General features: G+C 55.6%; 1 protein-coding gene across 4 annotated transcripts in view; it reads left to right on the forward strand.

Annotated features, from left to right (window-relative positions):
- SH3BP4 (SH3 domain binding protein 4) overlaps positions 1–14499 on the forward strand; it is an 84300-nt gene that overhangs the window by 26670 nt on the left and 43131 nt on the right. For 3 of the 4 annotated variants that reach the window (XM_042995736.1, XM_007082990.3, XM_042995737.1), the window contains 2 exons: positions 8972–9067; positions 10020–10092. The exons of the other annotated variant lie outside the window; for it this stretch is intronic. The gene's annotated coding sequence lies outside the window, so the exon portion shown is untranslated. The remainder of the gene's footprint in view (positions 1–8971; positions 9068–10019; positions 10093–14499) is intronic. 4 annotated transcript variants of the gene reach the window in all.

Here is a 14499-nt window from a genome sequence, read left to right on the forward strand (position 1 = left end):
CTCCCGGAGTGTCCACCGCACGCCAGCTGTGTTCCAGGGCGTTCCGGCTGAACAGGATGAAGTCCCTGCCTTCTCGGAGCATTTTCCTCCGGTGGAAGAGAAAGGAAATAAACAAAACAACAGCACAGAATGTCTAGAGTGATCCGCGAAGCCAGCCGAGGGGGCGGGGGGGTGGAAGCGTGCTGGTTTGGATGGATATGTGGGAGGCTGAACGACGGCCCCCCGAGATTTTCCCATCCTCATCCTAGGACCTGTGAGGGGTGCTTTATATGGTAGAAAAGGACTTGGCAGATGTGATTAATGGAGAGAGACATCGCCCTGGATTCTCCTAAATATAATGTAGTGACAAGTGTCATTTTAAGAGACGGGCAAAGGGGATCTGACCTTAAAGAAGGCCTCGTGATGACCGAGACCAAGATCGGGGTGGTGGGCTTTGAGGATGGAGGAGGGGCCACAAGCCAGGAACGCAGGTGGCCCCTAGAAGCCGAAAAAGGCCAGGAGACAGATTCTCTCCTTAGAGCCTCCAGAAGGAACGGAACCTGCCATTACCCTGACTTTAGGACTGGTTTCAGATTTCTGGCTTCCAGACTGAAAGCGAATGAGGTGGTGTTTCAGGCCACCAAGTTCTTGGGGGGTCGAGGAAGCGACATTTGAGCAGAGCCCTGAATGCGGCTGACTGAAAGTCACAGCTCGTGGCGCTTCCAGAAGGCTGGGGTGGGCGTCCCTGCCGGTGTGGGCTGGGGCTGCGGGGCCTGAACCGGGATCCAGGCCCAACTTAGCGTCAGGAACTCCTTGGGAGCCATGGGCTCTGATGGCCTTGGCCTCCAGCCTGCACGTGAGCCACAGCGAATTTATTTTGATGTGAAAGGTCAGTTGGAGTATGAGGACCCTTTGCGTTTCTCCAGTTTAGCTGAATATAAATGTATCTCATTAGTGGGATGGTGGTGGAGAGGGAAAGGTTTCTGTTTCACATTTGCCCTGTGTTCTGGTTTGGGACCCCTGAGTGCAGAGCCTGAGGTAAGGACTTGGGGACCGGTAGCAGGGAGCCAGGAGTGTGAGTTGGGAGTGGGGATAAGCAGGTACAAGGTGAGTGAGTTTCTGAGCTCATGGTCACCGTGATGCTAGGGCTCCTTCATGCGGGGGATCGTCCTAGGAACCATGTGACTGTGCCATAGAACCGTTCCTTGGAGGACAGGAGGCTGGGGCACTGACCCAGGGCCGCCCCAAGGAGCGTGTCCCTCCAGGCTGAGTGACGGCTGAGGCCTGGGGTGTTGGGATTGCACCTGTCCGTTTGGAGAGCATCTTTTCAGCACAGCGAGGGGGCAACAGATCCAATACTGTGTGGCCTTCGTGTAGTCTAGACTTGGTGACGGTTCCCTGGGGACGTGAGAAAGGCTGATAGTTCGGCTCCCTCCAGCAAGAGCCGAGACAGCCAGCAAGGTCTGGCTTAATGACTGTCGGCCATCAGTGTGACAGGAGGTGTTCCAAGGATCATCAGAGAACGTTCAGATGTGTGTGGGAATGAGGGCGCAGGGCGCACGGGGATCACGGGCCGCGCACCTGCAGAAGGACTTCTGTGCCGTGTGCCTGGCGTCCTCCCTTGAGACCTGCTGGGTGGCGCCTTCTCTGTGCCCCAGCAGCCCCTTCCCCTCCGAGGAGTCCCTGCTCCTCGTTCTGCGCTCGGACGAGGACTTTGTCTCTCCGTGTCTTCCGTTTCCAGCCTCGAATGTCCCTGCCTGCTTTCTCTTCCTTCCAGCTCCAGGATGCAAAACCCCAGTTTCTTACTTACCGCGCTGTCCCGCTGTGCTTCACGAGGAGCAGAGGCCCAGTGGGGATCTGTGAGACGACAGAGTGGCCGGTTGGCCCTCGAAGCTCGTGTCCCCCAAATCCGAATGAGCAGCAGCCCCCGAAGCTCGAGCCGCGTTTATAGTGGTGTTAACCTCTCCTGTTTAATCGGTGGTTGCTGATCAGGAAGGCAAGCGGAAGCAGGTGTCCAGAGCAGTCGCTGGGCGGAGACACCGATCACACGGGTGCAGGTGGCTTTGTTGGGAAGTGCGAGATGGCAGTGAGAACCCACCTTTCACGCCCCCCCCGATAACCACCTGGACTGCTGCGTTCTGACCAGGACCCGGTTCCACACGTTCACCCTGTAGCTGGGAGCTGGGGGGACCAAGAGGGAGCTGATGTTCCACACAGCTATGCCCTTTGCCAGCCTTGCCGATGGGCAGGGGGGCACGGTGGTCGCCCAACCCCGTGCCCCCAAGGGCGACCTTTCCCGGGCGCACACCGCTCCGATGGCTTTTCCAAGTTTGCAAGGTTTTCTTAACTCTTTCTTTTTTTCTTGTTTGAAGATTGCGTTTTTTTGTTTTGTTTTTTTTTAAAGTTTAATAAGTAGGATATTCCCCGAGGATGGGGACTGCTTTGCATTTCGGGATAACAATGTGCTTATCTCAACAAGGAGATCTAGAAACTGCAGATTCATTTCGGGTAAATATTTAAAACTACAGAATGGTCCTCTTGTCACATTCGGGTCTCGGGCTTCAGAAAATGTTTATTCCAGTCAGTGATTCTGTCACTGACCCAGTTTCTATCTATGCTTCGCGGGTAAGGCTTGTTATCTGCGGAGGGGAGCGGTCTGTGATGTGTAGTCAAATTTAACGAATTATGAATCATTTAATGCCCCTAGTCAGTATCCTGCCCTTTGCTCCACCGCTCTGGCTGGGCTTTCTAAACCGTGGGTGTTTCCACGGTCCCCGCGGCGAGGCTGGCGGAGGCCCCCCGGGCCCCTTTACGAGGCTGAATAGCGGAGGGGGCTCTCGAGGGCCTTAGTCTGGGATGAGTCAGGCGTGGAAGGGAACTGGAATCGGTTGGAAAAGCCGACCCCGTGGGGCTCCAGCTGCATTTCTCCCTCTTGTCTCTTTCACTGTTGCTGAGGTGACAGGTTGCCAGGGTGAAGGTTGGACCCCAGGAGGGAGAATCCGAGAGGTCAGGCGGCTGGCGGCCCTGGGCTCTCCCTGCCGTCGGGGAGGGGCGAGCAAACACGGAGGGCGCCCCGGGGGAGGAGGTAGCCGTGGGGTTCTGGAACAAAGCCTGAGTCAGGTGATTCCCCGCCCTGCCCACCGCTGAGGCAAAGGGGTGAGACTTCCCACGGTCACAGCATCCGGACAGAGCCAGGACTCGAGTCCCTGTTCTGTATCTGACAGCGTCCGGGTGTTCAGCACACCAGACTTCGACTTGCGCCCTCGCCCAGGACTCGCTCCTGAACTCCCTTCGCCTCGTTCAAGCGGCCCATTTGACTTCCTCCTGCTTGAAAAGCCCTGAGAGGTGTTTTTAATCTCCCTGCCTTGGAGACGTCAGTCTTACCGCAGCCTGCTCTGTCCTCCTCTGTTGGCTTTGCATTTGACCTTTCTTCTGTGGCTCGGTCACGGGTGCTGGCCTGGCACCGTGCCTCGTGACCCCCGCTCTCCGCCACCGGACCTCGGCTCGGCCATCCAAAGCGTCCAGTCTTCGTTCTCCCATCTCGGAAATGGGCTCAACAGTTCCTGCCTTGCCCCCACCTCACGGTGTCACTGTGGGAAACAGCCAAGAGGCTGAGCGGGAAGGTGTGTGTGCAGCCATCATGCGTTGGTCCAGTGGTTCTCGAAGTCTGTTCCAGGCACCGGTCGCGTCACCGTCACGTGGTGAAGCCTCCAGCGGGTCTGAGCCGGGCTAGTCGGAGAACCGTCACCTGATGCAAATGTTGAACGTTAGGTTCTCACCCGTCTATTTATTCCCCAGGCGTTTTGGGGGGTCTCTGCTCTTTAGTCGGCACCAAGTATCTGGTCTTGCGCGTTCCAAAGAGAAAAAAGAAAAGCCTAATTGGACGGACTCTAGCATGGCTCGGAGAGCCCTGTTTTACCCTTGAGGAAACCGAGGCGCAGACTCAAGTTAGGCCGTTTACCCGAGGCCGTCGAGCTGGTGAAGGGCCGAGCTGCCCCGTGGGCCCACGGACGTCCTGCATCCACGAGGCTGCCTTCCGCCACCCGGGCCGCTCCCAGACGCCACTCCCTCCCTGACTGGAGCTCGTCTGCCTCCCACTTATTCGGGGGAAAAGTTACGGGGGCCAGACTCAAAAGCCCCGGATGCTGCCCTGGGGAAGCTGTCTCCTTCATTGTCACTTGGCCAGACGCTGGACTTACACTTCTGGTCCCCCACGGGAAGCCCAGGATCACAAGCGGGTCAGATCGCCCGCGTCCTTACATAACCACCCAGCAAGGTGGAAAAGTTAGTCAAAGCCTGGAAGAACAACTTTCCTTTTTTTGTTTTTCTTTCTTTCTTCCTTTCTTTTTTTTTTTTTAATGCGAAAGCCCAGGCCCACGCATCTTCCATTGGGTGAAGTTCTTCTCCAAGCGAGTCTGAGAGCAGGGTCCGGCACGAACCACAGCAAACCCCCCTGTTTTCCGGCTTCAAGTCACATAACAGCACAAAGACACCAGGGAAGCAGCCTGGGTCCAGTCGTCTAATTTTTTCCTCAGGTGTTCAGTGCCGTCTCATTTGGCCACCTGCTCTTAAGCGATTCACCTTCATGGAGCCTTTGCGGAATATTCCAGCTGATTTTCGTGGAAGCTGCCCTTGTGCACACTTGGCCATTTGTTTCATGTGATCGTTAAATACAGAAAGATTTCCGTAACAGCCCCCCCCCCCCCACACCAGCTGCAACCAGAGGGGACAGAAACCCAGAGGACGAGAGGCAGCGTCTGGCCACAGGAGTGCGAATCCACGTGTCTGAGACAGAGAGGGGACAGACAGTGCCTCTGTCACACACACAAACGGAAGCCTCCCCCTGGGGAGGAGGGACAGCCAGAAACGCCGGCCATCGCACACAGTGACCAACCACGGACTTGTTCCCGCGTCAGGTGCCCCGGAGGAACCCACAAGTCGTGGAGAGTGAACGGGTGGACCCGTAAAGAAACCACCGTGGGTGGCTGGCGGTCTGTCTCAATAAACCCCTGTCCCCTTGTGCTTAATTTTCCGTTTTTTTTTTATTTAATTTTTTTGTGTTTATTTATTTTTGAGAGCGAGAGACCCAGAGCATGAGTGGAGGGAGAAAGAGAGAGGGAGACACGGAATCTGAAGCGGGCTCCAGGCTCCGAGCCGTCGGCACGGAGCCCGACGCGGGGCCCGAACCCACGAACCACGAGGTCATGACCCGAGCCGAAGTCGGACGCTCCGCCGACTGAGCCCCCCAGGCGCCCCATTTGTGCTTAACTTTCAATACAGGTTTAATACAGGAGAGAGGAAAGGCTATTGCTTCTCACATACCCTGTAAGACTTGAAATGTTGTGTAATTATGGGAAAAGTCCGTGAGCCGGGTCCCCATTCTGTGTGAGGAAAGTTCAGCACATGTGTCAGGTGAGATTTCAGACACTTTCACTTGGCTCTGTAATCCACCACCTGGCTAAATACGCTGTCCGTTAACAGTGTCGAGTTTCAATTTTGATAACATTAGATACAAAGGTCGTTGCCCGTTACCAAAGTGCCACGTTTTCAGTTTTATTAAATTGGTTATCTTGGAGTGGGATGGTTTTCTTCCGTGATGAAAAGCCTGGGGTGAAGTCCACGGTCAGGCCAGGAGATCCCGCTTTGTCTTGAGGGTCACTTGCATAAAAACTACTGGTGTTGCCCTTGGGGGTCGGGGTCGGGGGTGGGGGTCACCGCTGCCCTTGGGAGGTCAGGGATGCCTCCATTACTGAGGTCAGAGGTAGGTCTAGATAACCATTTTGAATTGATGAAGTTTGCCTTTGGGGCCAGTTCTCTCTTCTGTTTCTGGCCACAACCCCTATTGTTTTCTTTCCCTCCTTGTTGCCATATCTCCTCCTACCTAGCATCTTGGCCAGCACGTCTGGCGTTTAGCCAGGCACCTGTGGATATATGCCCACTTCCCCTTGGCCTGAGCCAATCGCGGCCTGGCCCTCTGCCCCATCGCGCAAGTAGGGCCGGGAGGGAAATGGGGTCGGCCGACTTTCCCCGTAGAAGGTCAGACAGTGACTCTTTCCGGCTTCGTGTCCCGTCTCCGGCCCGGCTGCTGAGTCCTGGACATACAAAAGAACTAAGGACAGAACGTACACACACGGGTATGGCTTGTTCAATACAACTTGACTTATGGCCACTGCAACTTGCATTTCATAGAATGCTCACGTCACGAAACATTCTTGTGTTTGTTCCCCCCAAACTATTTACGAATGTAAAAACATTCTTCGTTCGTGGGCCACGCGAAGACAGATGCAGCACCGGATTTGGCTCTTGGGCCAAAGTTTGCCGCTGATAGAGGACGGGAATTTATCTGGTTCTGCTTTCTCCTCTTGTTCTGCTACTGTGGTCCCTTTTAGGACAGCTGTGTGATGAGGGGGAGCCAGTTCCTGCCGTGGAGACACTCCAGAGTCCGGCAGGCTCGGGGTGCGAAGGTTCCTTCAGCACATGGATCCATACATGTCCCTCCTGGTGGCTTGGAAACCTCAGCAAGTCTGCCATTCCCACAGCAGCCCCTGAGGTGGGCGAGAGGGATCATGGGAATTTCTTTTCCCGTCTCGCAGAGACGGTGTTACGGATTCCTAGGGCTGCTGTAGCCAAGTACGCCGTGGGTGGCTTAAGCACCAGAAATGTACCGTCTCACGGGTCTGGAGGTGAGACGTCTAAGATCGAGCATCGACAGCACTGGAGCTTTCTGAGGGGGTGAGGGCGCGTCTGTCCCACGTTTTCCCCCTGCTTCTGGTGATTCGCTGGCCATCCTTGAGGTTCCTTGGCTTGTGGACACATCCCCTGATCTCTGCCTCTACCTTCACATGGCGTTATCCCTGTACGTGTGTGTGTGTGTGCATGCGTGTGCATGTGTGTGCATGCGCGCCTCCAGATCTCCCCCTCTGTAAAGTCAGATAGGATCAGGGCCCACCCTAAGGACCTCGTTTTCCTTCCATTCCCTCCGTAAAGACCCTATTTCCAAATAAGGTCACGTTCTGAGGTCCTGGGGGTTAGGGCAAGACTCCAACATAGGAACGTGTGGGGCAGGGGGGCACAATTCCCCTGTTACAACAGAGGAAATGGAAGGCCTGGCTGAGCGTCTTGTTGGCGACCGTCCTGGGGTGAGAATGGAGGGCCAAGCTGTCACCTCTGTGTTGGTAGGAATATAGTTTCCCGTCTAAATGTCACCAGCCTCTTAGTATTCATGCACCCAGCCTTCCAGACCTTTTTCAAATAGGGTAAACCCTCTGTACTTGTGTCTTCAGCCGAGACCGTAAGCTGCTAAAACAGCTACTGACAGGTGCACAGGGACATTGGACTGTGGGCAAAGACACTTGTGTTTGGAGACTCCCCAGATCAACAGAATCTTGCATATCCTCCGCGTTGCTTTTTGACAGCTCGGTGGTTCTTGGAGATTTCCCTTAATTTTGTCCAATGACAGCGTTGACGTTTCTTGAAATAAAACCAGGGAGTGAGGCGTCTTCCCGACTTCAGGACTTGATGCCCACTTGACGAACATGCATTAAGTCCTGTGGATTCTTCTGGGGGGCCGTGGGGGCTGGGGGGCCCACAGAGGCATATGGCCACTCCCTGGGGAGAGCAGCGCCTCCCCGAAATATCACACCAGCTCTCCTCCAGGAAAGCTGGTCTCTGTGCAGAAACCTGGGGCTTTTGGAGGGGTGGAGGATGGAGCTAGGGAGTTGGAGAGGGGCCAGCAGGTCCTGTCCACTCAGTCCATCCCCCCTGGACCTCCCGGGCAGGACCATTCACAGCCAGACCCCCTCCCTTCCTGCACTCTCAACACCGAATTGCCAGAGGGTTCCGTGTGCGTGTGTGTGCACGCGCACCAAGTACCTGCCCAGGGTCCAACACAGACAGCTCTGAGCCAGCTTGTTGGGCAACACGGGGTATTAGGTATAAGGTAGGAGCTGACCCAGTCACCCCCCCGTCTGCCAGAGACTCGTGTGATGCAATACAACTCAGCTTCAGGGCCACGGGTCTGTAAGCGAAAGTTCTCTCCCTAAATAATCCTCTGGAAGGAGCGAATGGAGAGCCCAGAGAGCTTGCAAGGTCCTTACCCCAAATGCCGAGTGACTCAGCCCTTCATTCAGCAGTGAGTAAGCGTGTTGTGGTAATCTCTTCACGAAGAAAAATCCTGGCAACGTTCTCGAGTTAAGACGAGGTAGCAGCCTGCAGTTTCCCAGCAGACGTTTATTTTGTGCCTGGGAGATGGGCTCTGGGTAGCCCGGGGCGGGGTGAGCCGCAGCAGGGGTGAGGGAGGCCAAGGCAGGGACCACGTGGAGGTGCTCCTCCAGAACTCCGGCCTCGCCGGCCTCCCAACTACCCAGCCCGCACAGGGACCAGAGCAGGGGAACGAGGCCCCCCCAGAGCTGGCACCCGGTCAGAACGAGGCTCGAGATTCCCAAGACCCCAGCCAAGATTGGAGGGGTTTGGGGAACAGGAAAGGAGGCACCCCGAGTTCTGGCGTAGGCCGGTATCGTGACTTGGGAGGAGTGACTTTTCGCAATGGGAAACGCGGGCTATCCTGTCCTCACCGTCGAACAAATTGGGATCAGAGAAGTCTGAAGACGCAGAAGCCCCCGTGAGCCCCCTTGTGTTAACATTGTCACCACCTCCTGTCCTTTCTTGGCGCCTTGAGCACATTATCCCCTTTTAACGTGATGAGGTCTCCGTTCTGTCTTGCCATCAGTCTTCCAAGGGCCGTGAGCACCTTGCTGAATATTCGGGGAGTCCCTTGAGTCTCCTTGAGTCTTGGTGAATATTCAGGGAGTTCCTTGGCCCCCGTGGGTAGCAAGGTGGACGCATCCCAAACCAACGTGCCGGGTGGACAGCGGCCTCTGGTTTCCTGTGCCTTGAACGTCCTGTCCCCACCCCCCGCCTTTTTCTGACTCTTTTAGGATCTAAATCTTCTGTCGTGTTTGAATATATTTTCTCACATTGTTGCCTTTTTCAGCGCTCGTTGACTTTGATCGAGCTGTCTGCCTTGCCTCTGTGATTTCATTCATTGCTTGCGAAGTTTAGAAGTTCCGTCTACCTCGAGATTAACTGTGTACGTGCCACATTTTCTCTTCGCTTCGGGTTGGTTTCTTCCTCTGTCCCCACGCCCTTCTGTACATCTGGAAATTGTTTACGTTTGAAGCCCCCGGGCGGGGGGGGGGGTGGGGTGGGAGGGCAGACAACATACTCCCCGCCCCCGCCCCATCTCAGATCACAGGGAATGATTCCTAATGATGCCCCTTTTCATCGCGTGTGAAATATTTACACGGAAGAGGGTCTGTTCCGGGGAAGGGGCAGGGGGCCAGGGGGCCTTGATTTAAGGAGGGCCTCCAGAATGAGATTTCAGCCTCACATTCCACGACGAGATGGGGCCGGGAGGCAGTGGCTGAGAGTCACGCGTTGGTGACCTTCAGTCCCGCTGCTCTGTCCTGCCATCCCCGCTTCAGGAGTCCTTCGCGGCCGTGGGCTCTGTAGCGTCGCGTTAGTTAGGTGGGATTCGAACCACCTCCTCCTGAGCGGCCCTGCGTGGTGTGCGTGAGGAGGCAAACCCCACTGCCGACAAGGCAACTGGACTGTGTCTCTGGGGTTCAGCTCCTGAGATTGTCGTGTGGAGCTAAGACTGCCGGTCTCTGCGGCAGATGTAAGAGCAAGTGAGGGAAAACACAGCACTGGGGAAAGAAACAGCCAAGGAAGAAAAAAGCCCTTGTCGCAGGCCGGGCTGCCCGGGAGGCCAACTCTGACACAGGTCTTTGTGTGGGAGGCTGACTGGGGGGATGCATGCTTGGGGTCCGCCCTGCCAGGGCAGGGCTTGCAGAGGGAAAGCGGGGCTGCAGTGGGTCTCAGGGACTCCTGGGGAGTAGGGTGGGGGCGGCTGTCCGGGGAGGGTCCCCAGCATCCCCACCTTGCCGTGCGAACGTGGCTCGGAGCACAGGGGACTCTAGACCTGGAAGGGGTTCCGGCCGACCGACGCCCTGAACCCTAGGCCCCCCCCTTGTGTCTTGCAGCCCCCCCCCCCCTTCTCTGGAAGGAAGGCCGGTTCCCGGGACTTCTGCTCTGACGTCTGGAAGCCCGTGGCAGGTAAGCCGCGCAGGCAGGGTGTTGGGATGGGTGGCCGCCCCGGGCCTGCTTCGTGGAGACTGTGTGTGGTGTCGTGGCCAACGTGCACAGACCCGGATGGGGAGATGGGCCCGTACACCTGCAGAGCAACTCCCGAGGGAGGAGTCACTTCTGGAAGCTTCCTGGCCGTTTATCGCACGGCACACATCTCCCTCGGGGCTCTCTTGTCTTCTTATCCTCCTCCGCTCTCAGGGTCCCCAACACGGGAAGGTCAGGTGGCACCGGTGACTTCCCTTTCTGGTGCCAGGAACATTCTCGCTCTACCCAGAAACCAGATGGGCAGCTTGCTCTGCCCTGACAGCCATGGGGCAGAGCCCAGGTTGGCTGTCCTTCTGTGTATGCACAAAGGAGTTATTCTTACAACGGGAGAGGTTATGAGCTCCCAAACAATGACCACCGGCGACGGGGTGCGGGTTGAGAGAGTGCCATGTGGCCGCGGTTACGGGTCGCCCACCCCGGAGCTCTGGGAGGGCATTTGTCCCAGAAACGCGTTGGCAGGACGTTAGGAGGAAGCATTACCAGCCGTCACCAGGAGCAGGCGTGCCGCAGCAGCGAGAAAGAGAGAATGGTGTCCTCGTAGAACGTTCCCGGGTATTTTCTTGGCTTTTCCTTTTTTTTTTTTTTTAACTTTTACTATTGAAGGTGCAGTTGACATACAGTGTTACTTCGTGAGTTCCAGGCGCACCATGTCGTGACCGGATAAGTCCGGATGTAACTCCCTGCTCCTCGGGGAAGTGGAGTCCGCATGGGATTCCACTCCAAAGTGGGATCCTAGCAGCTCGTGATTCTCACTCGCTTGGCCAGCCATGGGACGGTCACCTCGGTGGGGTCATCTACACAGCGTGGTGCAGGCTTCCTGTGTTTAAAAACCACACACGTGTCCTCCCCCGGGTGAAAGGATCAGATAGAATTACGTGGAGCCTCTGGGTAGGAGAGGGGAGCTCGTAAGGAGTGGCTTAGAGGCTGCTGCCTTCCAGATCGTGTCTGAGTGATAAAAGCCCTTCCAAATGAAGTGGACAGCTGCTTGACTTCTTCCAGGTTTTTCCTTAAGCCTTATGTATCCTCTGTTCAACTGGGGAGGGGGCTAGATGGCTGGATTCTGTTCCAACATTCTTATCCCCCCACCTTGTGGATCAGGTCTCCTTGTTCCCCAGTATCTGCAAGTGCTTTAGGACGGAAAGAATGTTTGGGATGTCTGCAGGTTACGCCCTGGGGGCTTTTAATAGTGATGTAAGGAATTTAGGAGCCTTCTGACCCCAGGGTCAGTGCGGGGGGGGGGGGGGGGCCCGCCCCGCCCCGCCCCGCCCCGCCCCGCCCCCAACACTGAGGTCTCAGGATTTAAAATACTTCTGCCCTTGCCTTATAAGTACAGCCCCTTGCCCTGGAGGCTGTGGTCTGTTTGGATTGCAGCAAAACCCAGTGAAAGGCATCCAAATTCCTAGCATTCTTCTGGCCTGGCATTGGCCAGAATGCCAGGGGTTCTGAAATCAGCGAGCAAACACGAAGCTTGGTTCTTTTCTCTAGATAAACGTGATAGACACCAGTGGGTTGTACAACACGACTCCCTGTCCGACCCCCACGTGGTCTCATCCCCGGGGTTGGATGCGGGGTGCAGCTTGGCAAGTGCAGGCCACCCCCTCCTGAGTAAACAGCAGGAAGTTAGTGGGAGCCCCTGCCTGGGACCCCTCTCCTACCCCAGCAGCAACCTGAGTGGTATTCACGTGGCTTGCTTTTCCTGGCATTGAACCAGACAGGGTTCCCGGGGCGGCAGGTTGTCTGTGAAGAGGAAGCAGGCTGGTGGGACAGCGCCTTCCTTCTAGACAGGAGCCAGAGTGGTGCCCCTTGTCTCTGTCTTGGCATAAAGGGCTCCCAGGAGCCTGGAGAGCTTGTTTTGGGGGCTGAAATTTAGGGGAGTGGATGTGTGTCCTACAGCATTTAAAGAGATCATCTGTTGGCTGTGGCCAAAAAAAAAAGAGGGGGGAGGTTCTTAACATATGTGGTCAGTGTTTGTGGCTTTCCCCCCACGGGAACATAAATGCAGTTTTTTCTTTGTGCATTTTAATATTCAAGACCTGATTTGTGTCAAGTTCATCGTGCGGTGGGGCTTCCCGGGGTTTCAATGGGGATGTACAGAGTTTTGCTGGTGCCCGATTCTGTGATTTGCCTGTCATCCCAGCAACTCCGAATTAGAGTCTTAACCTGTTAGCAAGCGCCTTGTTACCACCGCCAGACATGGTTTGTTAAAGCACCTGCTTTAATGTTGGCTGCTCAAGATGATGGACCAAGGCAGGGAGCAGAAATGAGCCCCGACTCTGTTTCTCATCACTTTAAGACCAGTGTGAGTGGCCGTGTCGCCGTGTCTCCAGCAAGTACCAGAACTTGGCCCTACATCTCCTAGGGAAGTGTGCCAGCCGAGGGCAGAGCGCCGTTCCTCCTCCGCAGGGGAGACCGAGGCTCGTTCCCACGGTTCTGCCAGTGCCTGGGAAGGCTTCCAGTCACCACCCTCCGCACGTTGTATCTGCTCAAGCCCTGCGACACTCTTGTTGTCCTGCCCATTTTACAGATCAGAGATGTGGCTCAAGGGAGTACCTCATTCAAGTTCAAGTTCAGAGAGTCACTAGTAAGTAGAGAATCCCAATCCTGGAGCCCACCTCGTGTGCCCTAAGGCACTCCTTCCTTGCCCGCCCCCCTTTACCTTGGTCCTGGGAGGGCGCTTCATGGCTCACGTGGGCTAGGGTCTCTGGGTCCAGTGCTGGCCAGTGGAAACAAATTGCAAGCCACAAACGTGAGCCACAGAGCTAATTCTTAGGGTAAACAGCTGATCACGTTTCTTTTAGAACTCTAAATTTACCTGAAAGTCAAGGATACGATTCAGGAATGAGTTGCTCTTAAAGGAAGCTACCTTTCAGCTACCCGGATTCCTCTTCTGGAGGAGGGCCGGCCCTGGCCAGGCGCCCTCTGTCTAGACCACGTCAGAATCACCTGCTAATTCTTTTCAGCGGCTACTTTTCAGACCGGGGATCTCCAGACCTTTCTGATTGTGTGGGGTTTGGGAGTGTTTTGTGTTGTTTTGCAGTAAAATTCATGTAACATCCAATTCGCCATTGTACTTTATTATTGATTGATTATTTAAAAAAAATTTTTTAATGTTTATTTATCTTTGAGAGAGAGTCAGAGCGTGATCAGTGGAGGGGCAGAGAGAGGGAGGCTCAAAGACATAGAATCCGAAGCAGGCTCCAGGCTCTGGCACACAGCCAGACGCAGGGCTCGAACCCACAATCTGTGAGACCACGGCCTGAGCTGAAGTTGCATGCTTAACCAACTGAGCCACCCAGATGCCTCTATTTTTTTTTTTTTTTTTAATTTTAGAGAGTGAGAATGCACACACACGTGCACATGGCAGCAAGCAGGGGAGGGACAGAGAGAGAGAGAGAGGGAGGGAGAATTTTAAGCAGGCTCCACACTCAGCGCGAGCGTGACGCGGGTCTCGATCCCACGGCCCTGGGATCATGACCTGAGCCGCCCAGGTGCCCCTCAGTTAACCGTTTTAAAGTGTACCATTTCCTGGCATCTAGTGCCTTCCCCGTGTTGTGTAGCCACCGCCTCTCTCTGGTTTGCAACGTTTTCATCACCCTGGGAGAAGAGCCTGCACCCGATAAGCAGTTACTCCCATCGTCCCCCTGCCCCCCGGCCCCCACCCCCTGGCTACCACTAAGCGGTTATTTTTTGCAGTTTGGGTCTGGCCCCAGTGTGTACGGTCGTTGAGAGCCTCTTTCATATGCCCTTGAGACAGAGCAGGCTAAGGCCCGCATTGTCCACGGAGTGACTCCCAGGCCTGCTTGGACTGCCCCTGGCCAGATGACCTAGAGGCACCCGTTCTGCACCTGCCGAGCGTGGACACCCCCTGGGGCAGGGGCTGACCTCACAGGGTCAGAGGGGGTGACCCAGGAGCAGGCACAGGGCAGCCCCTCAGCCATGCGTCCAACCTGAGACGGCGCTCAGCCTCTTTCAAAACCTCTGCGTGAAAATGCCTCACATCGGTGCCGCCTCATTAAGTCAAGGGTGCAGTTGAATCTGAGTGAGGTCGCGGGCCAGCAAAGTACAATCTGGGGAATGTGGACAGATGAGAAACCCGAGCCACTCCCGGTGAGGGGTTACGCTCAGAATGGCACCTGCCTTCTTAAAAGCCTCCTGTGTTAGTTGTGTTAACCCTCCTACCCGGCCTGCCTGAGGACAGATGAGAAATTTTTAACATACTTGAGGGTTTGGAGATAAAAGGTGTGAGTGAAGGAAGAGTCCACCATTGTTTATTTCAAGAGCCTCCCAATCTCTGGCTAAACCCCCGCTCAGACGACAAAGAACCGATCT

Source organism: Panthera tigris, chromosome C1 (genome assembly GCF_018350195.1).
Source record: "Panthera tigris isolate Pti1 chromosome C1, P.tigris_Pti1_mat1.1, whole genome shotgun sequence".
NCBI classification, from domain to species: Eukaryota; Metazoa; Chordata; class Mammalia; order Carnivora; family Felidae; genus Panthera; species Panthera tigris.